The 5,672-nt window shown below is 40.7% G+C and overlaps 1 pseudogene; it reads right to left on the reverse strand.

Moving 5' to 3' along the window:
- Window positions 1-816: 816 nt before the first annotated feature.
- Window positions 817-2,704, reverse strand: LOC129478563 (zinc finger protein 614-like; annotated as a pseudogene).
- Between the last annotated feature and the right edge of the window lie 2,968 nt (window positions 2,705-5,672).

Raw genomic sequence — 5,672 nt, forward strand, 5'->3', positions numbered from 1 at the left:
CCCCTGTAGAAAATAAGGACAAAGGAAAACACACACGATACACTCAACACATGGCCACACACACTCTCATCTACCACTTAATGGCTTACAATATCCTTTAGCAAGATTCCAGAGGCTAGAGGACTAGCTCAGAATAATTAGGGCTTGAAAGTCCTTATCTAGGTTTTTCAGACCATTCAGAGTAGATGTCCTTGTCAGATAATTCTGTCTATGACAAACTAGTCAGAGACTGGGAAAGGGCTGCCTTTAACAACAACAACAACGAAAAAGCCAACTATGTATAGTACAGCTAAATGCAAAAGCCAACAACACTTTTCAAAGTGTGTATCTGTCACAAAACGTCTTTTCTGAGACTTCTCCTACATGCTAAGAACACAGTTGCCCTTTAACCTGACTGCTGTGCCCTGCCTGACAATTTATTGGACTACTAGCTTCATAAGGATGTTAACTGGGCCCTTGCTCTGTTATTTGGATTCATTAAGAACAACTGACACTTGAGTCTACAATTGATTTACTTCTTAGACTTTAATAGTTTATTTTTTTCCACATGGATATATTATAGTTTATTCAACATGTTTTCATTGACAGAAAATGTGAGATAAAAGACCACTAAAGGCACTACTTTATTTACTGTGTTCATCAAGTTTATCTCTAGGGCAAATTATTTTACCTCCTGAGGGCACACATCTGACAACAGGCAGCACCATGTTTATGTTCTGATTTGCTAGAAACACACTGGTGTTTAACGATGTCTGAGTTGCCACAAAAGGCATTTCCATAATCACTGCACTAGCAGGGGTTTCATTCTGCATGAGTTCACTTGTAAGGAAGGAGCTGTGACTCTCCATTACAGGAATTTTCAACTTGACTGATTCTACCCATTTCTCTTGTGTGCATCTTCTTATGTTTGACAAGGTTTGATGAATGGAAGAAGCCTTTCTCACAATCACTGCAGCCATAGGGCCTCTCTCCTGTATACGTTCTTTGACGTACACTGAGTACTGACTTTGTGGTGAAGGGTTTTCCACATTCGTTGCACTTATAAGGTTTCTCTCCTGTGTGAGTTCTCTGATGGGTAATAAGACTCTATTTGTGTGGATAGGATTTTCCACACTCAGTACATACGAAGGGATTCTTTCCTGTATGACATCTCTCACGTTGTATGAGCCATATTTTCTGGCTGAAGGCTTTACCACAGTCATTGCATTCATAAGGTATTTCTCCTGTGTGAGTTCGGTGATGTATAATAAGAGTGCACTTTGTGGTGAAACCTTTACCACATTAATTGCAAATGTAAGATTCCTCTCCTGTATGAGTTCACTGATGTATAACGCGAATGCGTTTGAGAGTGAAGGCTTTTCCACATTAGCTGCATATATAAGATTTTTCTCCTGTACGGGAGCGCTGATGTACAATGAGATTGCTCTTCACGGTAAAGCCTTTTCCACATTCACTGCATATATGGGGTCTCTCTCCAGTATGAGTTTGCTGATGTACAACAAGGTAGCGCTTCTGGGTGAAGCCTTTTCCACATTCACTGCATATATGGGGTCTCTCTCCAGTATGAGTTTGCTGATATACAACAAGGTAGCGCTTCTGGGTGAAGCCTTTTCTACATTCACTGCATCTATAGGGTTTCTCCCCTGTATGAATTCGCTGATGTACAATGAGATTGATCTTCACAGTGAAACCTTTCCACATTCATTGCGCACGTAAGGTTTCTCTCCACTCACTACATGTTCGCTGATGAGCAATTAGATAGCGCTTCATTGTAAAGCCCTTTCCATACTCACTGTACATACAGGATTTTCCTTCTATTAAGTTTGTTGATGTGCAATGAGAATACTCTTCACGGTAGAGCCTTTTCTATATTCACTGGGTATACAGATTTTGTCTCCTGTATTAGTTTTCAGATGCTTAGTGAACAGGACACTTCTGGACAATTTCTCACATTGACCACTTCCAGGATTCTCTTCTATATGAATGTTCTCATGGTAAATGAGCTGAGACTTCAGAGGAAGGTTTTCTCACATTCCATGAATGTATGGGGTTTCTCAATTTTCTGAGTCCTCTGATGCTTAAAGACTTGGAATTTAGTATGGATCCATTTTGCATTTTCAGAAAATCTAGTTTTAGTATTCGTATGTTCATGCTTATCATGTAGAAGGGTTTTCTCACCTCCAATAAACTCCACAAGGTTATTTATTCCATGTCTTCTCTTCTGGTTGATTAACTTAAAATTAATTTCAATTTTTTTCTGTACAAGTCCAATGTATCATGATTTTGCACTAGAGGAAAATGTGTCTTGCTGAGATGTACAATATTTCTAAATGCATTCTGTCCACTGCATTGCTGCATGCTCTTCAGAAATCACTGGTTTGGAGAGTGCTCTTGCAGACGACTGTCAACTTCCCTGATTCCTGGACAATTTTTATTCTGAACTTTAGCATCTGTTATCCATGGTTCTCTTCCATGTGCCAACTTGGAGAGTGCATGTGGTTTGCTAGTTTGATATCCCAGTGATAGCAGGTGGATATAGTTCTCCACCATCACATCCTGGTACAGGTCCTTCTGAGCAGTGTTCCAGGAGCTGCCACTCCTCCTGGCTGAATTCAACAGCCACATCCTCCAGGGTCAGTGATTCTGGGTCTTGATCATTTTCTGCTGTGCTCAGAAAATAGTGGATAACATGGACTATACATCTTTATCTCTTCTGCATTGGCCATGAAGTTTTCCTAGTCGGAAGTATTAGTGTCCACGTAAAGTTGTCACCAGAAATGATGATATCCAAGGCCAGCAACCTCCTTCTTCTTCCTTCATTGCTTCACTTGAGTTCTTGCTTCTGGGAGCCAGGACCTGAGGGCTGCGCCCAAATCTCTCCAGACACTACTGGCAGCGACAAAAGTCTGCATCCACGTCCGAAACCGCTTCCTATTCAGACGCGCTCCTGCGCGGCCTACCGGATGGTGAGCGGTGACGACGATGGATGGAGTGAGGCACGGACCACGGAGCACGCCCGGGATCGCGAGTTCTGACTGCGGGCGCCGCTCTACGAGGTCACACGGCTGCGCCCATCGCAGCGTTTCTGACAGGAGTGGCTATAATGGCTGAGGAAATCACTCTTGGCCACCTCAGTACCTTTCTCTCTTCGTTGCGAGGGACACTCAGCAGCTCTGGGCTAACCACATAAGCTTTAAGAGTCAGGTGCCTAGCTAAGGCCAACACAGCGCAGTGGCATTCTATTCAGCCGGTTGGGGGGAAAAAAGATGGCAGTGCCCTTTGTTCCAATAGTATTCAAGCACATAATTTAATTTGTATCTGGGTGACCCACAGCCACCTATACTGTCAGTGACTTACATGCAACTGAAACATATCTGCAGTTTTATATATTGGCATGCTTAAAAATATATGTTGTTTTGCTTAAAAACAAGATAGTTCTTGTTAGAGTTATTGCACTTGAGTTGTTATCAATACCCTATAAAATTTGTGATATAAAACATAGGCACTTAGAGCTGGGCGTGGTGGCTCACGCTTGTAATCCCAGCACTTTGGGAGGCCGAGGCGGGCAGATCACGAGGTCAGGAGATCGAGACCACAGTGAAACCCCGTCTCTACTAAAAATACAAAAAAAAATTAGCCGGGCGTGGTGGCGAGCGCCTGTAGTCCCAGCTACTCCGAGAGGCTGAGGCCAGAGAAGGGCGTGAACCCGGGAGGCGGAGCTTGCAGTGAGCCGAGATTGCGCCACTGCACTCCAGCCTGGGTGACAGAGCGAGACTCCATCTCAAAAAAAAAAAAATAGGCACTTAGATATTGCTTTAGAAATAGAGTTTTATATCACTGAGAACACATTTTGGAAACTTTGCTATGAGACTTTTTCAAGTAAATATCCATATATTGAAGATTCCTTAATTTGACTCAGTGTGACAAAAAGCAATGGCAATATAATATTCTAAAATGACTTCGGAATCAAGAAAAATTGAACTTGAGATAGAGTAATACCTCACAAAATAATCAAAAGAGAAATAAAAATATAGGATAACAGATAGTATCTGGAAGAAGATGCCATCAAATAAATCATCTTTGCTGTAATATTACAAATGTACTAGATAATAACATATAAAAACATATTACTTTTTTTTTTTTTTGCTAAGGAGTAGGATTTTAACTGAAGTGCAGGAAATGAAAAAAAAACCTGATAAAAGTCATGAAAGATTGATTGCCATAGAAAAGTAAGTATGGTTTTCTTGAACGTTACCAAATAAGAAGGGCATTATCAGTATGCTGTTGTAACATGATGTCCAGACTGCCTGCAAGACTCAGCCCTGTGCAAGAGAGCAGATGATCAGAAATAGGAGACAGCTGTTGGCATATTGAACCAGAAAGTGATTCCAAGACTGAAGCATTAGTAATACATTGCTGAAATCTGAGACTTTGAAATAATCAAGTAAAGGTGATTAAAACAAAGGAGTGTTAGCACAGAAAGAGAAGAAATTGAAGAGTGAAATAAGGAGTTGGAGGAAATGTGAGAGAGTAGTTATCCACAGGTATATCTGTTGAAATATTGGGGGGGTTGTTTGCAGGTGTGTTTCTTTCTTTCTTTCTTTCTTTCTTTCTTTCTTTCTTTCTTTCTTTCTTTCTTTTTTTTTTTTTTTGAGATGGAGTTTTTGCTCTTGTTTCCCAGGCTGGAGTACAATGGTGCAATCTCAGCTCGCTGCAACCTCCACCTCCTGGGTTCAAGCGATTCTCCTGCTTCAGCCTCCTGAGTAGCTGGGACTACAGGCATCCACCACCATGCCCAGTTAATTTTTGTATTTTTTTTAGTAGAGACGGGGTTTCACCATGTTGGTCAGACTGGTCTCGAACTCCTGACCTCAGGTGATCTGCCCACCACGGCCTCCCAAAGTGCTGGGATTACAGGTGTGAGCCACCATGCCCAGCCACAGGTGTGTTTCTAAAGCACCAATTTTAATGAAAAAGAGGTTACTAACTCTGATATGGATTAAATCAACAAATCAGTAAGACTTATTTTTCTCATTGGAAGGCAGAGGTTGTATTACATACCTTGCTGAGTTTTGTGAAAATTAGAATTTATTTATAGCTCCTCAATATTGATAGTTATTGTTAAGTGTATGACTTCATTGATCAAAATATTCACCAAAAATATTCATAAATATCTACCATCCATCAGATACTCCGTTAGTGCTAGGGGTTTGAAGATAAATAAGATGAAGGCCTACATCTCACAGGGTCCTAGTCCAGCAGGGAGAGACAGATAAAAAGGGTGAATTGAAGAAATAATAATATGCAACAAAATATTATTACATAGGGTCAATACTAGAAGTCCATATTTGGTGCTATAAAGGTACAAAACAAGAAGTAGTCAACTTTACATTGGGCAATAGAGCTTTGAAATTAACCTTCAATGCAGTCTTACAAAGTTAATTGTAATGGAGAGGGGCTCTTTATAGTAGACTGTGTGCAAAAAAACCTATAAGCTTAGAGGCATGCAATGGCCTCATAAGTTTGGGAACTATAATCAGCATGATGAAGATGAAGAATGCATGTGACTGAGTAAAGCAAAACATAAGAAAATAATGTAGAGCTAGGGGTCATTTTATTCAGGTTTTTGTGTGATATATTAAATAGGGCTGCATTTAAAACTAACTACGGTT

Source organism: Symphalangus syndactylus, chromosome 3 (genome assembly GCF_028878055.3).
Source record: "Symphalangus syndactylus isolate Jambi chromosome 3, NHGRI_mSymSyn1-v2.1_pri, whole genome shotgun sequence".
NCBI lineage: Eukaryota > Metazoa > Chordata > Mammalia > Primates > Hylobatidae > Symphalangus > Symphalangus syndactylus.